At 37.9% G+C, this 26014-nt stretch overlaps 1 protein-coding gene across 1 annotated transcript in view; it reads left to right on the top strand.

The window, feature by feature from the left end:
* The first annotated feature begins 804 nt into the window (after positions 1-804).
* PIK3CA (phosphatidylinositol-4,5-bisphosphate 3-kinase catalytic subunit alpha) overlaps positions 805-26014 on the top strand; it is an 87440-nt gene continuing 62230 nt past the window's right edge. Inside the window, exon 1 of the mRNA XM_090274098.1 lies at positions 805-930. The gene's annotated coding sequence lies outside the window, so the exon portion shown is untranslated. The remainder of the gene's footprint in view (positions 931-26014) is intronic.

A 26014-nucleotide genomic window follows, 5' to 3' on the forward strand; every position in this document is an offset into this window, starting at 1 on the left:
CTTTACCTTGAACGTTTTGTAAAAGGCCTTTCTAGTATCTATAACCACTTCTGGTTAGCCACCGACCAGCGGCGGTTAGCCACCGCGCCCCTTCTCTCGCCCCCAAATAAGAGGAAATGCCATTTCCTCTATGGGCATAAAGTGAATGAACTCACCTGCTCCCTATACCCGCCCCCCCTTTCTTTATCCCTACCTCAGGCCGCCTGATGCTCATAGAAACCGATACACGACACCTATACCGTCCTAGGATGACACACACCTCACTACAATAGGCTAAGCAATTAATACATGCACTCCAGAAAAACAACCCCAACACCACCCGAACTTCGGGCGGAAAAGCAAGGCGCAACCGCACCAGCACATTGTTACCCGATTTACCCACTTCCCCCTCCTGGCCTCCGCAATTTTACTTCCCCTTTTGCACATCTGCTTCCGGGGCGTTGTAGGCCCGGCCCCTTCTTAGCTCCTACCCTCCTCTGCAAGAGGAGGGGGGGAGTCAAGGGGGTGGGGATGAGTTCGTTGTTTGTTTACACGATGTGAGCGGAAAAGGAGACCAATAAAGTTTATTCTGGAAACCAAAGGGAAAAAAAAACCCAGGGGTGACAGAGAAAGGAGACGGGGGGTGGGGGCGTGTGACGGAGGCTAGGCAGGAGAGGGAACGAGAAGGAGAAAGCGGCAGTTCCGGTGCCGCCGCTGCGGCCACTGAGGTCTCGGGCTGCCGCTGCCGCCGCGGCCGCTGGGGCTGGGGCCGCCGGCGAGGCAGGGCTCGGGCCCGGCCGGGCAGCTCCGGAGCGGCGGGGGAGAGGGGCCAGGAGGCGGGGGTCGTGCCGCCCGCTGTCCTCTCCCTCGGCGCCGCCGCCGCCGCCGCCGCCGCCCGCGGGGCTGGGACCCGATGCGGCTAGAGCCGCGGAGCCTGGAGGAGCTCCGAGCGTGAGTAGAGCGCGGACTGGTCGGGAGCGGGCGCGATCGGGATGGGACCGGGTGGGTGCCGGGGACTCCTGGGCGCGCCCGCCGTATCGGGCGGGGGCTCCCACCGGTTGTCTCTCCCAGCGTCGGGCCGCAGCGGAGTTCGCCTGTAAGAGCCGCTCCCTTTCCCCGGCCTGCCACTGGCCTCACCCAAATGCTGAGACCAGGGCTCCCTCTTTTCTCCCTGTGGCCGCTGCCTCGCTCCTTGTTTCCTTCCTCTCCCATTTTTGGTGATGGGGCGGCTGGGAACTGAGGAAGTGCGCCCAGGGCCGCCGCCCCATCCACTGTAGCTCGGTCCTCTGCGCCCTTGCACGCCCACCTAGCCCGCGGGTGGCCGGGCAGTCCAAAGCACCGCGGCTGGAGGGATCCCAGCGCTGAGCTGCGAGCTGGTCCTAAGAGGCTGTCATGCCCGAGGGAGGACTCCGGCCCCGCCAGCCCGGCGACCCTGTGTTTGCCTCGGACTGGGTTTAAATCGCCCGGCTGGGGCATGAAGGAAAACTGCTCCCCTACCCTGCAGTTCCCCTCCCACCCTTCCTCTCGAGGTTGTTTTTCCCTTTTGACGGTGACAATCAAACGTCTTGGAGCTTTCATTCATAGACCTGAGACAATTGTCTCGTGATTTGTGTCTCTTAAGTCTATTCTACTATGCCGATTTTATAGCTCCTAAGTGGTTCGGGAAGAGCAGGGTAGCGTGCCCATGAACACGGTTCGAGTGGTTTATTTTAGAATGCTAAAGGAATAGTGGTGATGGTGGCTAGTTACCAGACTTGGGAATCGAAAGCTACTTTCTTAAATGTCAATAACTAGGGAGCTGTTTACATAGCTACTTGAAAGGTAAGGGGAGCGTAGCAAGAGGAAGCTTTTAGAAAACAGCCTGCATATTCTTTAATGAGTTAGAGTTGTGATTTCGTTTTTTGGTGAAGCTTCCTCATTTTAGCGCTGCGCCTTTATGCACATGTAGGATATGGGTTGGCGTGATGATGTTTTGATTCGTAGTTTGTGAAGCCTGGGAGAAGCCCTAGAAAACTCGAGTAGGTAAACTCCCGGTAACCCAAGTCGGGTGTTTTCTAAGGCTACGTTTCAACCACTGCGGGCAGTACTGGTCGCATATTTCCCTGCTTAGAAAGTAGATTCTCTGGTTATTTGCTTACATTGCACTGGACAGAATTTACGTGCTGCGCTGCCTGTTAAGAAAGATCTCGAAATACTTAGGATACCATATTGCCAACTTAATTTGGAAAAATAAAACTTTGTCTTTATTAAGGGACCCTTGGATTAACTGCAGCCTAAGAATTTGTTACTATGTCTGCGTGTTCAAGTTTTAAGATTTTTAAATTCTCGTTGCCAGCATAGATCTCCATCTAAACATCGCGTGTTCTGGAAAATTTTAAATATCAGAATAACTGTTTTGCCGTGTCAGCAGCCAAAATTATCTGACAAGGGCCCAGCTGTGTGTGTGTGTGTGTGTGTGTGTGTGTGTGCGCGCGCGCGCGCGCGCGCACGCGCATTGGGTTTTTTATTTCTTATCTCGTGTTTTGAGATAAAATTAAATAAAATTTCATTGATAACTTATTTCAAAAGTTTCTTGTGCCTTTTTCACCATTATAAATTAAGTGATTTAAATAAATAATAGCACATGTAATAGTAATAGTCATGGTGAAAATAGCAGTAAAATAAGTTAATATTAACTTAGTATTTTATCATTGATTATGAGTATAAAGTTTGAAAGGCATTGCTATCAGTTTTAGTTGAAGAATTAAAAATGAACCACGTATAAATGTTTAACAGTGTTTTTATACATCTATAATAATTCCTTGACTATGAGTAAATTGGATATAGCATTAAAGAAATGTCACTAAATACAAATACTGTATATTGTCATGGGGCTAAATATATATAAAAGGGAGACTGTAAAAGAGCAGTGGCTTTGCCTGGCTCTGTGTATGAAACAGTCCTTCTGGACGCAGAGCTTCCTTCCTGTCAGGATAAGATCCTCTCCATCCCAAATAAGTATTCCCTTAAAAAAAAAAAAAAAAAAAAAAAACCCTAAACTTATAAATAAAATACTTATATAATAATGTCGATAATAACTTTTCCCCCTAAAACAGTTTACTTTGTGTGTAACTTTCCTTACTAGTACCTTTATTGAGTAAAGATTTCTAAATATTCACTGTTACCATTTTAAAAAGGCATTTACTCTGTTGATTAGTTTATTTGAAAAGCTAATTTAATCCCACTTGATCTCTTTAGCAACTAGAGTAGCATTAAAAGATTGGTTATTTTATTATTTTAATATCTTGAATGCCAAGGTAGGGGTGCTTCTTTAAACAAAGTACCATAAAAGATTTCATCTCTGGTGAAAATATTTATGATTTAAAAACTGTACGATTTTAGTAGCCTAATACTTGGAATTTCATGGTGTATATTTTATTAGCACAGTTTCTAGCTGTTTTCTTAAGTGTTATTTATCCTGAAGTATACAACAATGCCATAAACAGGGCAGAATTATTATCTCTGAGAAACGATATTTTTAATCTAAGGTCAGACAGGTGTCAGATGACAGACTCATTGACAAAAACCAATGTTTTCTGACTCCTTTCACTATATCATACCACTTCTAACCTACTCCAGCATGCTTTTTAATAGATGAGAAAGTAGGGCCCACAGAAGTTTAGTTACTTAAGATAACCTTTTATTTGCAATATATTTTTAATTCACTATAAAGCTTAAAGAGTGTTTTTCTATCCTGGCTACATATTAGAATCATTTAATTGCCAGTAGCTTTTTAAAAATACCAGTGCCAGGGTCTCATTCCCAGAAATTGTGATTTAATTGGTTTCAGATGGGATCCAGACATCTGTGTTTTGTTTGTTTGTGTGTTTTAAAGTTCCCCAGGTAATTCTAATAGACAAGATTGTAAATTGCTTGCTTTCAAGGACCTGTATTAAAGGTTTAGTCTTTCTCTTTCTAGGTACATTCTCTTCCCTCCTACAGCTCCTCCTGAAACATAGGTATGCTCTATACCCCATCCTTAAGTAGCTGACTCCCACTCATCTTTCATATCACCTGCTTTCATGTCCCTGCTTCCTGTTCCCATAGCACCTTGTACTCCCACTATCATAGCACTGACCCACTGCATTATAATTGCTTATTTATTTATCTTTACCCTCTACCAGGACGCAAATAGGGACTCCTTCTCTCTTATATACAGTTGTATTCTTATTGCCAAGCATAGTAGCTAGTATATAATGGGCACTTTATTAACTGAATAACCAGGCATATTGACAACAAACATCTTTACAATTTTTGTTCTTGCCAAATAAATTTGATAATTTTGATCACTAAAAATGTACATCCCTGAACTTGCCACACATATGAATTTCATTTGGAGACAGTTGTGATGTTATAAATTATATGCAAGTTATAATAAGAGTGACACTCAATGTGAAACACACACACATGCAAAAATAAGGATCATTATTATACACAAACTACATTGGAAATCCGGAGACTTGAATTCAAATCCCAGTTTCACCATGGGTGTGTAATTGGGAAGTCTCATTCTCTTTGGCCTCAGTGTTTTCATCTGTAACACAAAGGAATTGTACTGGTGCTTTACATGCTTCTAGTGTTCTAACCTAAAAATCCTGAGTATGGCCCTGGCCAGGTAGCTCAGTTGGGTCCTGATCCTCCAAAGCTGCAGGTTCCATCCTGGGTCAGGGCACATACAGGAATCAACCAGTGCATGCATGAATAAGTGGAACAACAAATCTATGTCTGTCTCTCTCTTTCTCTCTCTCCCCTCTTCTCTCTCTCTCAAATCAATAAATAAAAATAAATTCTGTGAGTACTAAAATTATTGGATTGGGAATCTGGAACTCCTTAATTCAAAGCCTGGCTCTTACACTTTCTGGCAGAATTACTTTGCTACTCAATAAGGTTGTTGTTGTTGAATTAAATGAGATATATAGTTAAGAGAGTTTTTGTCCTGAATCGGGTGTTTAATAAATGTTCACTTCCTTTTCCCTTCAGAGTATTAGAGCTCATGAGTAGACTTATCTGAGATAACAAACACAGTTGGTGTAATAAATCCTGTTTTCCACATTGCTGACTGCTAGCATTACAAGTGTTACTAGTGACCAAAAATTACTGTGGCTTTTAGGTTCATTTTACTAGAACCCCATTCCACTGTCAAACACAAAGGTGTTAGTCAACCTGCTTGGGAAATAATTATGCCTAGAAGTTTCAGCCATGACAGGATAGTGAGTTTCAAGCTATCAGTATATCTATAATACATAATAGAGGGAGGGGAGGGTCTAAACTGATTTCCTTACACCATCTCCAAAGATAAGTAAAATCAGACTTGACTTCCAAAGGAAGGAAGCAAATTTTAAAAGACCCAGGGATTTTGGTGAAATCTCTGCCCACCAAAGCTTAAAATTTAGGAACCATTATTTAGTTATTTCCAGGAGATATAGGAAATAGACCTCTGGTCACAGCCAGTTCTAGAAGATGAGATTATTTTTTATGTCAGATTAGCAGTTATAGATAACAATGAACAGATTGAAGTTGTTAATATTTTTCTCTATTTGGGAGCCATGTTTCTTAACTTTATATAATTATCTTACCTTTTATTTATTTGATAATAGAGAGTAACCTTACACACAATGTAATAATATCTCTGCTGAAGTTTCTTGATATCAATCTTATTTTTGTATAAATTAAATTGGATTGCCTGAGTTTTTCCTTAAGCATATATTTAAAGGGAATCTTAACCTTTTGGGGAGAAAATACTGTAATAAAAATTAAAAACTGTGAGTAGGAGAAGCTGAAGTATTAAGGGTATAAAAAAGAACTATGAGGCAAAACATAAAGTCTGAGGATTCCACTTGAAGGCTTGAGAGTTCCATCATTCTAAAAGATCATTCATCCTTAGATATACTGTTAGTGTTTTATAGCTATATATCTTATTCACACTTAATCCTTTATTAAATGAATCAGTTGATCCTGATAAAGGAATTTTTATGTGTTCTATCTTCCTTTCCCCAACTATTCAGTGTGGGGAGTTCAAAGTTAAAATGCTCCACTAAAGAGTTTGTAAGTTTGTAGTAAAAGTGGTAGCTTAGAGCGGTTTCTTCTAGTTTAATACATTTTTTAAAAATGAAGCTGTTTTTAGTATGGATTATAGAGCTCTGGTCTTGATGGCTGAGAGATTAAATTCCAATTCCAAACTGCTACTTTGTATTTGTGTATGGGGTAGAGGAAGGAGACTGTATCACATCTTTGCCTCTTTTTCTGCATTGATACAATGGGAACTGTAATATGTTGCTTGTTAAGTAACTGATATAATTAATTAAGGCAGTGATTTAAATAATCCGAACTTGCATAAAATTATTTAAGAAATAATGTATATATAGTAACCATTATTTAAAATTTACATCTAATGCAGGAATAACATGTTTCATATTTGGCATGACAACTAAATATTCATCTTTTCTGTATCATTTTAGTAGTTCGCTTGATAATTTATCTAAATTGCACTCATTCATAAGAGGTTTAAGTTTTAGTAACTTTTAGCACATAATTGCAATTGTTAACAAAGGAATCTTTGTATCAGGGCCAGCATTACCATTTGAAATAAACATGGGATTTTTAAAAATAGTAAAAATTCTTATATACCATGCTTATCTGGTACATACACTTACGAGTTTCAATATTTGTGTAGTAGAAACCAAAGAAGTCAGTGTTGTGATGTGGAAAAAGTCTGCATTAGGATAGAATCTACTCTGATCACAATTCCCTTGCCTAACTCACCAGGAGTTAATGAGACTCAGTGGAGAGATACATCTTATAAAGTCTGTGTTCATTCTTATATCCTCAGCACCTAGTATGGTGCCCAAATGTAGATGACCAGCAAGCATTGATATTTTTGAGGTACAATCATAATTGGGAATCAAAATACCATATTTTTCGCTTGATAAGGTGCACTTTTCTTTTCCCAAAAAGTCAGGGGGAAATGACTGTACGTCTTATGGAGTGAATATTGCATCACAGACCATGATGTATATTATCTGACCAGTCAGCGGCAGCGACAGCTGTTAGAAGAAGAAGCGTTGGGCCCATGTGAAACCCCTGGGGATGCTTAAATGTCCCACTTTACTGCTCAATCTCAGGGTGTCTGGTCAGTATGAAGATAGCAAAGAAAGTGATATCAGTAATTGTGAGCAACTGAGCTTCATAAATTCTGACACTAGTGATGATGAGTTCTTGGGGTTCCCAGAAAACAAGAAGAGTACTTGAACCTTAAAGCCTCTCCTCATTTTTTAATGGCAGTGATGATGGTTCTTAATACCGCGATTGACTGTTGTTCACTTTACATGGTTGAAATATTATTCTGTATATTTTATTGAATATTTTTGTACACCATTTGGTTCAGAATATTTTTTTTTCCTTGTTTTCCTCCTCTAAACCTAGGTGTGTCTTATGGTCAGGTGCATCTTATATTGCAAAAAATATGGTACTTTTCTCTCATTTACTAGCTTTATTCTTTAAACTATCTGAAAAGTAAGTAAATTGCTATGTGCCAGTCTTAGTAGATCATTTATTAAGTATAGATTTGAAGTATATAAGAAATATTTTTCTATAAGTTGTTAACTAGCAACATGTTTTTATTGATATTTGGAGACATTTTTACAAAGATTAGATAGGCCAAGGAGAGGATGTATGCTGTGGTTAAAAGAACATTGGATCAGGAATCTGAAAATATGTGTTCTGTATTGACAGTTAACTAGCTGTTTGGCCTTAGATTTTAACCTTTCAGCACTTGCTTCTTCACCTGTAAAATTTCTAAGGTTCTTTACAACTCCAAAACTCTCTGAGATTACTAGTATTGTAGAGTCTATCTCTGATTTCAGGGAAGATGAAAATAAGCCACTCCTTAAAGGAAGGACATTTTATCTCAGTTTGTAGTATTTTCAGAAGCTAAAATAATTTGTCTGCCTGTTTATAAATTTGCACATATTTTAAGGCTCGTGTGTGAAATTCTGTGGTCAAGACAAGCTGCCTGCCATCAGAAAAGAATGGATTGGAAAAAAATTTTTTTTTTCTGAAACCACCAGTGACTTCAGAGATTTAGACTTCTTGCAGGCATGGCCATTTTGTTTACTAGCACTGAGAACAATTTAATGACTGACAGGCATTGAGAGTAGATCATCCGTTGCACACCAGTTGCCAGCGTTAAGAAGGCCAACAAACCAGTCACAGCACTCTTAATAGCCACTGGCTAACACCCTTGTTAAAGACTTCTAGGAAAATATGTTCTATAATTTCCCTAGGTAACTCACCCCGTTAAATGATTATCAGAAAATGTGTTGTAATGTTAGAAACCTAATCCTAGAGGCATAGTACTACTCTTTTTTTTTTCTTTTTCTAGATGTATCCTATGTTGTGCAGACAGATATATGGTTGACAAAAATCATTGTCCTTGATTAGAAAGTAATGGTGTTTGCTATTGATTTGTTGTTTCTATAAATGTTCAAATTAGTCACCTTCAACTTTTGAATATTTTTTAACCAGCAAACTGTTAGCGTAATAATATATTATTTAGAGTATTTTGAGTATACACTCATTTTCGACAAGGCTAAACATATTTCTGTGGCTTATTTTTCTTTGAGAGATAGTCCTTTTGCTAATACTTTTCTGACAAACTTACTGCAGATCTAGACTGAAAGTACTATTGCATTTTCAAACATTTTGCTGCCTAAAAGCAAGTGAATTGTGCTTGTTTTTCCTTAGGAAGTTAATGTTTTTGCAAGGGCAAAAAACCTGGGAGTTTTTGTTTTTGTTTTTGTTTTTTTTGCTAAATAAATTACTATTCTGTGAATATAGATTTATGGAGCATATCATCAAATGTAAAATGGCATTAATGGGAAAAATTGTAAGGAAGAAGATTGAAAGTAGGCATTACTGTAAAACCCAATTTGAAATCAAACCATACCTGACAGCAGAGGAAGGAAAAGTTATATTTTCAAACTGTCATTTTTACAATTATCATAAATATTAGTAGTAACATTATTTTATTTTACTTTTATTTAACCATTTTTTATTTTTAATTACAGTTTACATACAATATTATATTAGTTTCAGTTGTGTGCCCTAGTGATTAGACATTATATAACTTGCTAGGTGATCATCCACATAAATTTAGTATCCATTTTACCCCATAGGTAGTTATTAAAATATTATTGACTATATTTCCTATCCCATACTTTACATCCCCACAACTATTCTGTAGCCACCAATTTGTGCTTCTTAATCCCTTCACCTTTTTTCACCCATCCCCCTATACCGTCCTCCCACCATTAAAATGTCCTCTGTATCTGTGAGTCTGTTCCTGTTCTGCTTGTTCATTTATTTTGCTTTTTAGATTCAGTTGTTAATAGTTAATAGTTATGTATTTACTGCCGTTTTATTCATATTTTTTACCCTTTTCTTCTTCTTAAGGAAGACCCTTTTAACATATGTTAACATATCATGGTTCAGTGGTGATGAACTCTTTTAGCTTTTTCTTGTCAGGGAGGCTCTATGTATGTCCTTTGATTCTAAGTGATAGCTTTGCTAGATAGAGTGATCTAGGTTGTAGGTCCTTGGCTTTTCATCACTTTGAATATTTCTTGCCATTCCCTTCTGGCCTGCAAAGCTTCTGTTGAGAAATCAGTTTACAGTCTCATGGGAGCTCCCCTTATAGGTAACTCACTGCTTTCCTCTTGCAGCTTTTAAGATTCTCTTCTTGTTCTTAACTTTTTGCATTTTAATTATTATGTGTTTTACTCTAGGCTTTTTTGGGTTCATCCTGGTTGGTACTCTGCACTTCCTGAACTTGTAAGTTTATTTCCTTCACCGTGTTAGGTAAGTTTTCTGTAATTATATTTTTCAAATATGTTTTCAATTTCTTGTTCTTTCCCTTCTCCTTCAGGTACCCCCATGATACAAATGTCGGTACATTTGAAGTTGTCCCAGAGGCTACTTTTACTATCCTAATTTTTTGGATTCTTTTTTCTTTTTGCTGTCCTGATTGCCATATATTACAAATAGTTGATTTGATTCTCAGCTTCATTCACTCTACTCTTGATTTCCTATAAATTATTTTTCATTTCAGTTAGTGTATTCTTTATTTCTGACTGGTTCTTTCTTATGGTTTCCGCATTCTTTTTTATACTATTGAAGTTATCGCTGAGTTCCTTGTGCATACTTATAACCATTGTTTTAAACTCTGCATCTAGCCAGTTGCTTATCTATTTTGTTTTGTTTTTTTTCCCTGGAGTTTTAGTCTTTTCTTTTCTTTGGGCCATGTTTCCTCATGTCTGCATTTCGGCTTCTTCTCTGTGTTTTTTTCTATGTATTAGGTAGAGCTGTTATGTCTCCCAGGCTTGGTAGAGTGGCTTTGTGTAGTAGGTATTCAGTAGGTTCCAGTGGCACTGCCTCCCCGATCACCCCAGCTGGGCACTACAGGTGCACCACCTTGTGTGCGCAGTGTACACCCTTCTGCTGTAGTTGAACCTTGATTGCTGTTGGCATATCAGTGGGAGGGATTTACCCCCAGGCCAATTGGGTACAAGGACTGGCTGTGACCACTGATCACCATGGAGAATCAGTTTTGCAGGGACCCACCCGACAGAGCAGGACTTAGTTCAGCTGGTCTCTGGTGCCTGCTGAGTCTTCCCTTTGAGAGTGTCACTTGTGGAGGTGGTTGGGTGGTGCCCCAACGTGGTCTGAAGCTGTCCACTGGGTGCACTGGCTCTGGGGCCTCCCAGGAGGTGCAGGCCAAGTCCAGCTACTGCTTATGTTCTGCTAAGGGCCACCTGGCATGAGCTACAAAACAATCTTCAGATGGCTGCTATTTGTGCTGGGCTTGAAGGTGCCCAGGTGAGGCCAACGTGGGAATCAAGGCTGGCTGCTGCTAGGACCAGGCCTGGGGCCACTTAGTGATAGGTACGGGGCACACTGAGGTTGGATGCTGCTTACTTGAGGAATTATAGGAAAATCTGAAACAAGAGATGAACAGGCTATTCATATGGAAAGGTCACTGGAATCAGCTTAGATAGACTAGCAAATGGGGTAGTGTAGGGTCTCAGGGAATTACCAGGGTGGGGTAAACAGTATGAGCTAGGTCAATTGGAGACTCAGATATGGCCCACCTGCTGTCTCTGGTGGAGGGATCAGAAAAGGAACAATGGCCTTTGCCAGCACTTTTTTCTGGCAGAAAGCTGTCCCTCTTCCCCCAGCTTTTGCCCTGATGCCAGACAATTCAGTTTTTCCCTTTATGCCCCTGGTGCTTTTCAAGTTGCTATCCCCACACTGAAGCTCAGAGGGAGTAAGTCTGAGTAAGTATCGGTATTGGCCCTTTAAGAAGAACTGCCTTCAACTTCAGAAGTCCTTTGTCTCCCTCAGCCTTAATCCCCACTGGTTTTTACAGCTGGAAGTTATGGGGACTTGTCTTCCTGGTACTGGGACACTGGGCTGGTGGCCTGGTGTGGTACTTGGACACCTCACTCTTCCAGGTGAGGGACAGCCTCTGCGGCCAAGATACCCCTCTTGTTTTTTAAATGCCACATGTGGGTGTGGGAACAGCCCATTCCATGTATCTGCCCCTCCTACCAGTCTTGATGTGGTTTCTTCTTTAAATCCCTAGTTATAGGACTTCCATTCAATTTGATTTCAGGTGGATTTGAATGATGGCTGTTCTATAGTATAGATGTAATTTTGATGTGGTTGTGGGATCATGCAGATACCACATTTACCTATGCCGCCATCTTGACCGGAAGTCAAAATTACAATTTTTAAAATTATTTTCTTTTTTAAGTATATTTTATTGATTATCTTTTTAAGTTGTACCAATTTTTCCCCTTTTGTCCACCTCAGCCTGGTACCCCCCCCTTCCCTCCAGCAGTCTCCTCCTTAGTTCACATCCATGTATCATGCATGTAAGTTCTTTGACTTCTCCCTTTTCTATACTATCCTTAACATCCCCCTATCTATTTTGTTCCTACCAGTGATGCTTCTTAATCCCTGCACCATTTCCCCCATCCTCTCCCTTACCCCTCTCTGCTGCTAACCCTCCATATATGATCTCCATATTTATGGTTCTGTTCCTGTTCTAGTTGTTTGCTTAGTTTATTTTTGTTTTCTAGATTCAGTTGTTGATAATTGAGTTTGTTGTCATTTTAATGTTCATAGTTTTGATATTCAATTTCTTAAATAAGTCCCTCTAACATTTTATGTAATGATGGCTTAATGATGATGAATTATTTTAGCTCTACTTTGTCTGGGAAACACTTTATCTGCCCATCCATTCTAAATGGTAGTTTTGCTGGATAGAGTAATATAGGTTCTAGTTTCTTGCTTTTAACCACTTCGAACACTTCTTGCTAGCCCTTTCTTGCTTGCAAAATTTCTTTTGAGAAACTAGCTGATAGTCTTATAGGAACCCCTTTGTGGGTAACTCTTCTTTTCTCTTGCTGCTTTTAAGATTCTCTCTTTATCTTTAACCTTTGGCATTTTAATGATGATGTGTCTTGGTGGGTCCTTTTTGGGTCTAGCTTGTTTGGAACTCTGTGCTTCCTGGACTTGTATGTCTATTTTCTTCACAAAATTTGGGAAGTTTTTCTTCATTATTCTTTTACGTAAGTTTTCAGTTTCTTGCTCTTCCTCTTCTCCTTCTGGCACCCCTATAATTTGGATGTTGGCACGTTTAAAGTTGTCCCAGAGGTTCCTAAGTCACCTCATTTTTTTTCAGTTCTTCTTTCTTCATTGGATACTGGTTGACTGTTTATTTCTTCCTTATGTCCCAAATTATTGATTTGAACCCCAGTTTTCTTCCTTTCATCATTGGTTTTATGTGGATTTTTCTTCGTTTTACTTAGCATAGCCTTCACTTCTTCCCTTATGTGTTTGCCATACTCAAGCATATCTATCAAGTCTGTGAGCATCTTTATCACCAGTGTTTGAACTCTGCATCTGTTAGGTTGGCTATCTCCCCATCTATTTAATGTTGGCTATCTCCTCATCTGTTAGGTTGACTATCACCTTGTTGCTTAGGTCTCCCACTGGAACCTTGATCTGTTCCCTCTTTTGGGCCACACTTCTCTTTTCTCCTCAACTTGACAGGCTCCTGTGTTTGCCTCTGTGTGTTAGAGCTGTTGCACCTGTTACGTTGTAAGGGGCAGGGCCTTAGGTATTTGTCAGTGCCAGGAGACCCATTTCACCAGATTGTGGTGCTGTATGTGGGGGAGGCCTACAATGACGACACCTCCCCTACGGATTCTGCCTGCAGCCAGTGCTCTGCATCTCACTTCCCCCAGCACAGCAACTTAAATTGCTTCAAGCCAGTCTCAGAGCATCCTTAAAGCGCCTTCCCCGCAGTCCCTGCACAGCTGTCTGGGTGATGGGCTGGAGTACAGAACAGAGAGGGACCCTCACCACCTTGATTACCTCTCTGCCATGAATAAGCCTCAGGAAGTGGGAAGGCTGGTGTCTTACAGCCTCCCCACAAGAGTGAGAAAAACAAACAGCAGCAGAAGGCTGAATAGACAGAAAGCCACAATGGCGGGGGGAAAAAAAAGAACAGAGTTTAAAAAAATAAAAAAGGCCCTTTTGTGGCCGGCTGTTGGGAAGATTCATGATACTGATTAGATCAGGCCGGTGTGTATTGTAGTTCCTCCCAAGCCTCCTTCTGCCTGACAGTGAGGTCACCCCCAAGAGCTGCAAATATCCACCCTAACTCCAAATTAGAGGCGCACAAAGGCCATAATCTTTGGACTTTAGGGTACATAGTTGTATTGGTCAGACTTTTCCAAAGGAAAGAGACTCAGTCATTGTAGGCCTTGGCTCCTTTTAAGCAACACAGATAAAAAAGGTGGGAGACAGGACATGGGGCTGCAGAAAAAGACAGTCCTGAAAGGTGATTTCTCTCCTGGCACCCTGAACATCCTCTGGTGGCAGAGTTAGTTAGGGTCTATTATCCCTGTGACCATGACGGTCATCATGGGCACCAGCTACAGAAGGAATGAGACTAATCATGGTGCCACCTTGTTGTAAGTATCCAGTGAGATGACATGTGTCGAAGCACCTGAAGCTACACCGATGTCATCCATTTATTGTTTTCTTAGTACCTAGAGACCATGAACTCTTACACTAACCCCTGGGTTGCTGTAGCAAATCTAATTATATATATATATATATATATATATCCCCTGGCTGGTTTGGCTCAGTGGATTGAGCGTCGGCCTGCGAGCTAAGTGTCGCTGTTTCGATCTTCCAGTCAGGGCACATCAGAGAAGGAAAACTCTGACTCCAAAAAACCTCCGCTGCCTTGTGGCATACCTCTTCAGGGGAAAGGCTAAGGGAGTAAACCCCGACAGAAAATCCGGAGCCGGAGTCCCTAAGGCGGTTCGACGTTGTAGTCAACACCGGCAACTCCTGCGGCGCACCTGAAGCCAAGCTGTATTGACTCTGTCTTTCCCTTGGACCCTTCAGCTGCGAAGAGAGGGGGGGTCTGCTGCATGGGCAACAGCAGACCCTCCATATCACCCTGCCCAGGCTCTGTAGCTTCAGCTTCACTGGAGAGGACACTCCAGCGTCATCACAAGATGTCGATTCAACACGGGAGGAGACAGATACCGTGTCACTCCCGAGTCGGACTGCACAGCCATTCTCGGTGCAGATAGACTCTTAAGAAGCTACACCATCGTCTCTCGAGACGGACGGCTGCCGACGATGTGGGGGAGGGATCTGAGAGGGAGCAATGACACTTGCTCAGCACTCACCCCTTTTCAAGGCACTTCTCCCACTTCTCCTATGGGACTGGCACCCCTCTAGCTATTGCCCTAGTTGTGGTTCCCAGAGTGGGTGGGTCTGCGGACATTCTAGGACTGTGGTGGCACTCTAAACAATCATACTCTGCTGAGAGACTGACAGTTTCTTCCTCTGCCCCGATCCCCATTAGTTTGCACAGTCAGTAGCAATGAGGCTTTCTTTTCCCCCGTGCTGGACCAGTGAGCTATGCTGTCCGGTCTGTGACTGGGATCGCTCCCCAGGTGTTCCTCCCAACTTTTATAATATGTAACTGCGCTTTCAACCAGCTGGCCACAGCCACTGCCTTGCTGTTGCTACTGCCCCTACACCGCATCCTCTTCACCCCAGATCCACCCCTCCTACCTGTCTGGATGAGTGTTACTTCTTTATATCTATGTTGTTTAGACTTCCTTGCAGTTTGATTTTCTGGTGGTTGGTTGTTTTTAGTTTTGAAGTATTCGTATTCCTTTTTATGGTTATAGAGGGAGGCGAAGTGTGTCTACCTATGCCTCTGTCTTGGCCAGAAATCTCAACATCTTAAAGTATAATATTAATGAGAGATATTAGTGTATTTTTTCTCTATATACCAGTTGATAAAGTTGAACATGACTTTCAAAGCAGCTACTATACTTGCCTTGATCATTACAATGATAGTAGAACTAAAAACAATTTAGACTATTAGTAATTTTATAGTGTGGAAACTGGTTCTTTCTTCATATTCTCTTCTCTACAAATGACCAACTTTCAACTTCCGTAGTGATATTATGGGACTCCAGATTTTCTCAAAATCACTTTGAATAATTTTTACTCTTTCTATACAATAAAAGCCAGCTCTTTTTACATCCATGTGATGTTCACAGACACTACTAATATACGATTAAACACATTTACTAATATATAACTGGTAACCCACAGCTAAATATAACATGATACGGTCTTTTTTGTTAAGTATAAATATCAGACATTTAAATTAGTACATTCTTCCTGCAAAATTTATTTTTCTTTTTTTTAAATTTATTGGGGTGATACAGGTAAACAAAATTGTACAGGTTGCACAATTCTACAGCATGTGATCTATACACACAAATAATTTTTTTCCCAATCAAAATGGGCAAGTATTTGACAACAGGACAGAATATTTGAGGTCCAGACAGTCTTAGAAAATGCACAAAATATGGTCAGTGTTCTTAGGGTTCTTTAATTTTCCTTTTCTTCTTCTAAATATACTCCTAATTCCATAATGGTTAAGAGTGTGTGCTCTGGAGCCAGACTATTGAGATAACTAGTTTTCTAACTTAGGGCAAGATATTTAACTTGTCTGGGTTAAATATTCTCTGGGTTAATACATACTTCCTCATTTATGAAAAAAGGGACACTAATACTATGTAGTAATATTATAACGAGGATAAAATGACTAATACATGAAAGCATTTAGGCCAATGCCTACCACATAGTAAGCACTCAAATATCTGTAGGCTGCTTGAGAGCAAGAACCATGTCATATTCATCAGTTTATTTTTGTGATTTAACATTATGTAGTGAATTGAATTCTGTCTATTCTGCATATTTATAAATGGTTCGAATCTCTAGAGAGTGACCAATAAGGCTGCGTTCTAACAAGCTTCTTGACATTACTGCTTGCTTGCTTTTTGTTTTATTGCAACTTTTAAAGTTTTATTCTAGCTCTAGGAATCTGAATTCTATTTCAAGCCTAGTTCTAAGAGAAGTTAGCATATGGAGATTAAGTTTGATAGGAATGAGAGATTAATGGATGAGAAGATATTAAATAAATGTATGACTTTTCACATCTAGTGTGATCTTCCTATGGATTGATTTTACCTGTCTATTCTTGGAATCTCAAAATCACCAACAGATATCTTAATAGTACTGTGCCATTGAAGCAGTATTTGTTTTGTGCTTCTAGGTATTTCTTTTCCCTATCTTTCTTCATGCTCTAAAGACAGTACATGTGTCATATTGTCACGTAGTCCTTAGGTAACATGGCTTTTATAGACTTATCATGTCATGTTTTAAAGCTCCTTGTATCTCACTTGCCCATAATATTTGCTACGAAGTCTTTATTAAATACAGTATTTGTTCTTTTATATATCATTGTTACCTACTTTACACTGACTGGACATTGTATAAATCTTACAAGTCATTTATGTGAAAATAAAGAAAGCAACTCTGTGTTTTCATTATTCTCATCAGTTCAGTCTCTTAAGTCTTTGTCTTTAATCACTAAGGTGAGCTACCTGGCATCATTGTTACAAGTTTCTATGGCATCACCTACCTGGTTTCAGTACTGTTGTTTGCACTTTTTATAAATGAGACTATTAGTTCATATTTAAGATTTGGTAACTAAATATGGGATTATATTGTCTTATCTCTTAGTTTTAGCAGTTTTGATTAAACTGCTTTTGATGGACACACAAGGTAACTTGTTCTTCTCAAGTTAATGGCACCATAGTTTATATCTCTCATATGCCAGAATAATAATAAAAAAACGCATACACTTTTAAAGCCTACATAGATTGCTATGAATTTATAGGAGATTGCTTTAGAAATGGTCTGTAATTTTTGGCATAATTGTTCAAAATTTTCATTATCACTTGCTTTTAAATAATTATTAAGCATACTTTTAAACATTTTTATACATGTAAAACTATATAGAATTTAGTCTCTTTTTGGGGGTGGTATGCACAATGAAGAAAAAAACAAAACAAAACATGGCACTAGTACTGACCAAGAGTTTATTGCCATACTATGTGGTTATGACTAAACTAGATATTGAAGTTAAGAATTAACTACTTATTTTAAAATGGTATTATAAAGAACTACAGTAGACAGTGTACGGGGAAAAAATTTCTTTATTCTCTAAATGTACACATTAATGTGTATATTTTGAGTTACCTCAAACACAAACTTTAATATCATGAATCTGAGAAAGGGGAATATTAAGGACTTTGCATATTTTATCTCCTTTAATTCAGACAGTAACACTTTTATACACATGTGATCTCTCCATTTCACAGATTAGGAAACTGAAGTTTCACATCTAATCAGTACAGTGGAGTCTTATCACATTTAATTTACATGAATTCAACTATATGTACTCATCCAAAAGTAAAACCATGATGAAAGTAATCATCTAAATATTGTAATAGCATCCCACTGCTGAGCACTTTGCTTCAGAGTAGACATGAGATTAAAGATGTGAATTGGTTGTCACCTCAACTGGTCTCAGTGTGTAGCTATGGAAATCCCACTGTATTGAGTGTGATTCTGTTATTCAGGCATGTTTAGTGTTCATACAACATGGCCTTTTATACTAAGCCTCTAGAGCTCAACCAAAGAAACAGCAATTTGTTCCAGTGCTTGAAGAGAAACTGCTGTTTTAGACTTGCTGAACAATTGTGTTGATTTCCAAGATGACCCATGGATACGGACACAAAAAACTATCACCTATGCACGTACTTCTCTTATACTGCACAAATGTGCATAAACCTACTTCTTTTCAATACTACATATATGTATCGCATATATAATTTTATTGCGTGTTCTGGATTGCTATATATATATATATTTTTTATATAAAACATTGCTATGCAAGGTAGTATACAAAAAAAAGATATACATTGTAATTTATGGGTGATTTAAGAGATTTTGCAAGGAAAAATACTGACTTTGTACATCCGCAGACTATGTGTATGTTGTTTGCTACCATATATCCAGGGTCTAGCACATTTGTTGAAGAAATGAAGAAAAAAGTCTAATCACTCAGTTACTCATTTTTATGTTAAAAATATACATACAGTGATCATATTTTTCTCATCCCAAATTCTGGAGTCTCTTGAAAAATGTGCTTCATTCCCTGAGATGGGTTACATTTTAAGTCACATTAGAACAATATGGAAATAGAAAATTAGAAATAACAACTATCAAACAATATCTGGTCTTAATATGACCACTCAACTTACCATTATTTATGTTTCTTTCCTTTCTTTCATGTTTTTTTTTATATGTATATGGATTTATTAAGGAAAATCAACCATACCAAGCAGAATTTATTTCATGAAAACTCTGAGTGGCTTTCTGCTCTTTCACCTAGAGGAATGGAAGGACTAGAAAATAGAAAATGTAAATAATGTGACAAATTTATTGTACGCATTACTCTTACCTTCTTATGTAACATTCATTCCCTTTATACAAACACCCACTTTTTGAATGTTCTTTCTGTTTTCTTTCTTTCTTTCTTTATTTGTTGACATTACGACGGCTGTTCCCGAATTCCCTTCCTTTGCCTCCCACCCTCCCAGCCAACCTTCACCTCCGCATTGTTGTCTGTGTCCATGCGTGGGCTATGCATATATGCATATATGTTCTTTGGCTAGTCTCTTCCAGTCCCCTTCACCCTATCTGTGTGGGGAAGTAGAACTTTCCTTAGAGCTTGGAAAGAGAAAACTGGACACTGAGCTGCCATGTGCCATTCTTCTGAGCTGGCCAGAAGACACGACTACCAAGCCAAGAAAACATGGGGGAGAAGGAAAGGTTTGATGCAGTGAAATGGTATGTTTGCTTGTAATTCTACATCAGAACCAGAATGGATGACCTGCCTGCTAATTACAAGACACAGAATAAACTATGTTTTAAGAGCCTGAAAAGTTGTTACTGGATGGCTAGTCACTGAAAGATATGTTTCTAGAGTTTTTTGTTCCAGAATGTAGAATTCAAATAAAATAGCAACTGTAAATAAGATAGGAGTAAAAATAATTCAACAGTACATTAAGTGCATTTTATGATTACCAAGAAAGAATTATCCTAAGAATGCATAGATCACTTAATATGAAAGTTTGTATTGGATGGGTGAATAAATCTGATAAGGGAAATAAAGATCATATCAGTAAATATGGAGAAGAAACTAATAATTTCCTTTTGTCTCTTTAAAAACCAGGAATGAGGAGAACTTTCTTTAACTAAATATATCAAACTAAAAACTAAAATAATAATTAATGGAGAAACACTAGAGAAGTAATCATTATTAAACACTTGGAAACTCATTTTCACTACATTATTATATAACATTATTCTAGAAGTTCTGACCGATATAATAAGACATGAATTAGAAGGAAAAGGGTTAAATACTGAAAAAGAAGCTGCACAGTTACATTTTTGGGGTGATGTGATTTCATTTCTAGGAAAACCAAGAGTCAACTGAAAAATTATTAGAATAATAAGACTATAGAATAACTAAATTTAAGACAAATATTTTAGGAAAGAAGGGGAAGGGGACTAGTCAAGGAACTAGTATAAATGACCCATGGACATGGACAATGGGGTGGGGACAGATTGCGAGAGAGGGGGGAGGTGGGCGGGACAGGGGAGAGCAATAGGGGAAAAAATGGGACAACTGTAATAGAAAAACAATAAAAAATAAAAACAAGAAAATACTTTAAAATCAATAGTTCTTCATAGTAATTATTCAGAAAATATAATTTTAAAAAACTTTTTAACAATAACAGAAAATTAGGTTAATAAGAAATGTGTTGAACCTATGTGAAGAATCCCAAAAATTTTTTGGACATTAGCAGAGCTGGGGGTGGGGTGGGGTGGGGGCAGTATTAAGAGGTATAGGCAGAAGAATATCATGTTTCTCAATAATTGGACTTCCCATTCCAACTATTACAAATATCAGTTTTTCTTAAGTTAACTTACAGGTTTCGCATAATTCTAATTTTTAAACGTATTTGAGAAATCAGTGAGATAATTTTTTATTTTGTCCAAGGCACTAAACAGGTAAAAAAAAGTGAGGTGACTTTTAAGTGAAAAACCAAAAACAGTGACAGAGAGCTAACTCTATAGCCTATTAGATATCAAAACATATTATAAATTTATAGTAAATAAAATAGTTGGATATTGGCATAGGTGAAGTTGGTAAAAGGGAATCAAGATCCCAGAAATAGACATTCTAAATAGTACAATAAAGGCATCATTAGAAGTTAGTAGAAAAAGAAAAACATTCAGTAAATGTTTTTAAGAGTGTTAAATAGTTGGAAATACATAGTCAGTTTGAATCTTTATACCAAAATAAATTCCAGGTTAATTGAAGAGTTTGATAAAATAAATGCCCTTATGCTAGTCTCATTTAAGAAAGATATTTATCTGTATGAGGAAATACTTTTCTAACTTTAAAGAATAGGAGGGACTTAGGAGGGTAAAGTTCATTACATTTGACTCGTATAAAACAAGGACATTTATTCTGTCTTTTTTCTCCTACCCACTTCTCCTCCCAATACAAATGAACAACCTAAAAGATGTGAAAACCAGGATCCTAGGAAAAAAAGAAAAAAAGGAACAGACATATTTATATCTATTTTATTACTTGGTGGATGGGGGATCAGATCCCTTTATTGAGGGTTTTCAGAGGAGGTTTGAATAACTGGGAAGCTAATGAGATCAGACCTCCTCAGCCTAGCAGGATTTCCCCAACTTCACAGTTGCAGAAAGCCAGATTTTCATCTTTAAATTTTAAGGTGCTTATACAAATACTTTCAAAAGCACCAAGATCCATGGAGATAAATGAGCAAAGAACTTGAAATTAAAAAGTCCATTTACTAAAGACATAAAAGCATGTGGAAAAATGTTTTTCCCTAACAGATAATCAAAGAAGTGAGACTTTAAAGTGCTGTGATATAGTTTTACTATTTTGAGTTAGCAGTATGTTTTTTTCTGTTGGTGGTGTTGCTGGTGAAGGTGACATGAAATGTGCCTGCTCATATATGTCTACTGGCAGTCTAAATAAATTCATTCAGTTTTTTTTTTTATAGGAATTCAGCAATTTTTGTGCCTTTAAAATTAATGTATTTTAATCCTGTAATTCCATTTGCAGCATTATGTATAGTAGTGAAAATTTTAAAAGTTTAAGTGTTCAACAAGTAAATTGTACTGTATCTCCCATAGCAAATAGGTAGTCATAGAGGACTATTGTTTATGGAGAGTTTACAGTAATTTGAGGAAGTATTTTTGAAGTGAATAAACAAAATACAGTTATACTATATGAGCACAACTGTATAAACAAGTATGCATAGAAAAAAGATGTAAGAGAATAAATAAAAAATGGTAATAATATTTGTTTCAGATGTGTTTTTCACTATTTTGTTCTCATTCTTCCATGCACCACTGTATTTCGAGCAGGTACAGAGCACTGTCCTAGATCTTAATAGACAATTCAGTCAGTATTTAAATGAATGAATGAATCTCTATAGTAAGCATGAGTTACTTTTACATTGAAAGAACTATGAATATAATCCACATCTAAGTTCAGAAAAGAATTGTGGGAAGCAGTCTAGAAAGGAACCTGATTAATATGATCTTACACTTAATTTCCAGAATTCAAAAATACTTCCACAGTTTCATTTTGTATAATCCTTTTTTATTAGTAACATCATTACTTGCCTAGGTTAGAAATTTCTGTTAACCTTGACTCTCTTCTCTGACCTATCAAATCCAGCTGATTACCAAATTTTGGGTATTCTTTCTTAGAAATGTCTCTTGATGCTATCTTTATCTTTTCTCATAATCACTGCCTTAGTTTAGTCCTTTCCTTTAGTTTAGTCCTTTCCTGTGTCTCTGAATATCCTAGTCAGTCAATCCACTTTTCTCTTTTGCTTTCCACACTGCTGCCAAAATTATCAGACATGTAACTAGCAGAATTTTGTGGAAGAGAGAGATTGACATTGCTTTTATACTGCTGCCAAAATATCACTCCAAAATACAAAAATTTAAAAATAAAAAAAATTAAAGCTTAATAATTCCTTATGGCCTATATTGCTGCTTCTCAAGCTTTGTATATGTAAAAATCACCTGGGGAACCTGTCAAAATGTGAATTGCCTAGACCCTAAAAAATCTGATTTGGTGGATCTAGGGCCTGGTAGTGTGCATTTTAATAAGTCTTCCCATTCTTGATGCTTGTGCATGTGATCCCAGGACAAGATTTGGAGGAACACTGACCTCAGAATAAAGTGCAATTTCATTAATTTATTATCATTCTCCTCATAATTTGAAAACAGCCCACTTTTCTGTATGCGATATGTTATACTTTCCTGTCCCTAAACTCCGTACAACCCAGCCAGTTTGAACTGCCTTAGACTTCTGTGCTTATTGTGCTCACATTGTTCCTGCCTCTCAGAGCCCCTTTTGCTATGGCTGCTCCTACCCAATAACTTGTTGACCTGGCACACTATCTTCAGATTCTGTGTAATCTGTATAAAGTATTCCTAGACTCACTCTCCAAGGCAAAGTCAATCTCCCTCTTCTACATTTCCCTAGCTTCTATTTAGTACAACAAACACATACTAAGTTTTGCTTACTTATTTATGTACCCATCATCCTTGCTATACCATATATGAGCCTCTGGAAGTCGGGAATGTCATTTTGTTTATCTTGTTTCTCTAGCATAATCCTGGCACATAATAAATGTTTGTCATGTGATTTAATGATGTAGTAAAGGAAGCAAGGAAGGAATGATTAATCTTATTTTTCAATGAGAGAATAAGGTCTTCTTATTGTTAAATATTGCCTACAATTACCCAGTTGTAAATATAGACTTGACATTTACACACAAGAAACCTGGCTTCCTTTCTGATTTTGGACTTCACAGAAAAGGTAGAATGTCACAGTAAAATTACACACATGCACAAACACACACTTCTTTTAAGCACCCTCCCCACTCAAATGTTAGTTGATCTTTTGTAATTTCGGGGGAGAAGGTATTTTAAAAAACTTTTTCATCATAATCCTGCTTTATAAAATACCTGTTCCTCCAAGGCAAGAAGCAATTACTGGATAGTAAGCTGGTTGTCTCTCAGTTTTACTTCCAACCTCCTATACTCTCCTTTGTGATACTTGTATCTCTTGCAGAAACTGTATCATAGTACCTAATGGGGTGTCCACAAATACTTCTTTTCTTTTTTAAGTTTAAATTCAACTGATATTTATGTAGGTAACATCTTATTCTGCAATAATTAAGACAAGAAAGCATATATGTATAAGTATTCAAGTGGGTTTCCATCATATTTTCTAAAGCTTGATTTTCAAAGTTTAGCTTGTTTTAGCCTTGCTATAGACTTCAGTCTTTAGGTGTTGATGGAAATCAACCACCAGCTGCAAAGTTCAGATCCACTGTGCCATAGAATACATGTAGCTATGGCTTAAGCCAAATGTTAGCAATGAAATATTTAGTAGCAACTGTTCTTTTAAAAGAAACATTTTAGATAATTAGAATCATCTTGTAATATCCTTATACCCAGCTGTTGGCTTTTTACTTTTTCTGCCAATATTTCTAGAACTGAAGTCAAGAAAATGGGAATTAGGGTAGCATACTTTGAAATACACTCAGCACTTGAAAAACTGTTATGTCAAGATTCCCAAATAGAGCTCCTTAGTGTCTAAAAATATTTTTATAAAAAGCAAATGGCTATAATAGCCCTCAGAAATATTAAGCTGAAATATATACATTAGTAATAGAAGCATTTGAGAAATGGAGGAATTGCCTCTGATAGCCACTGGACTTCAAGATTATTAAAGTAAGCTTGAACATTGTAGTTTCACTTTTGAAATTTTCTGCTACTGTTTCTTCATTTTGTTACCATGTTTCATCAGCATCTCACCATCCTTCCATTTTCCCTTTCTTTAGCTTTTGTTGTTAGCATTCTACTTTTAATATACTCAGATCTTCATTTTCTATCACATCAACTTCAGTAATATTACAGATTCTCCACTGTTAGACAGTGATAATAGCACCCTAGTTTTCCTTTCAGCGCTGCTTCTACACTCACACAATATACACATAAAATTACATTTTACATTTTCAAGTAATTGAACCGTTTACATTCTATTCTGTAACAATACTTAAATCCTCTTATGTTTTGACTATAGGTAGATTTTAATAGTTGAAGCTAAATACTATTGTATTTACTCATTATGATTGTATTAATAAGAAAAACATTGATACAATTATAAAAATGTTTCACTCCACAACCAAGTAGAATGCGAGGATTAGGTTTTTTTCTCTGTATGTTCAACATCATGAACTACACAAAGAATAATCTTAGCATTCAGGTCTCATGATTCCTCTGCATACACTCCACGTGTTGCTCAAAACTGGGCTGTTTTACTTCATATCTTGAGTATGATTTGGGTTGTTTTTTCCTCAAGTTTCCAGTTGCCTTTTTTCCCCTTATTGTGAAAATAAACATGTCAATGCTGCATGACTCCTTGATTCCTTTATCTGTTGCTTAGAACCTGTTGTTTACTTTTCCTAAACACTATTTACTTGGCCTACACAGAGTTCATCTTCTAGTTTGGCTTCATTGCAGTGAATGTGAAACTTTATCCTAGAATTGCTTTTTATAATTTATTTATGTTATTTGGTAACTGGATCAGTTCCACTACTTCTAGCATATGATCTCTTCCTCTTTCTTGACCTCCATCTTTGTTAGCTAGAGTACTAACTCAAGTGCCTTAGAATTGACTCATGAGAAGTAAAACCCATAGAAATACCTTACTTTTTCTTTACACATGATAACTTGCTGGGTATAGAATTCCTGGTCAAATTATTTTCCAACAGATTTTGTTTTTAAGATTTTATTTGTTTTTAGAGAGAGGGGAAGGAAGGGAGAAAGAGGGAGAGAAACATCAATGTGTGGTTGCCTCTCATGCTCCCCCAACTGGGGATCTAACCCGCACCCCAGGCATGTGCCCTTTGGTTTGCCGGCCAGCACTCAATCCACCGAGCCACACCAGCCAGGGCTCCAACAGATTTTAATTACTGCATAAGTTTTCACTCCTGTTGCCATTGATGAGAAGAATGATATCAGTCAGAGAATTGTTCTTTACATATTACCAATTCTGCCCCCTGTAAAAGCTTTTAGACTCTGATCTTTATCTTTTATTGTCTAGTGTAGTTTGTTTTTTTAACATTTATTCTGCTCAATGGTCCCTTTTAATCCAAACATGTAAGTCTTTCAAGTGAAAAAATATATATATTTTTAATTTCTTTACTTTCATTTTTCCCTTATTTCTTCTGAAATAACATGTATGTGGTTGTTGGACCTGTTTGATTAACCTTATATCTTTCTACCACGTTCTCAACATGTCTTTTTTGCTGTATTTTCTAGCAGTTTGATTTTGAAAATC

The sequence above is a fragment of the Furipterus horrens genome, unplaced genomic scaffold, assembly GCF_987537825.1.
Source record: "Furipterus horrens unplaced genomic scaffold, mFurHor1.1.pri manual_scaffold_1, whole genome shotgun sequence".
NCBI classification, from domain to species: Eukaryota; Metazoa; Chordata; class Mammalia; order Chiroptera; family Furipteridae; genus Furipterus; species Furipterus horrens.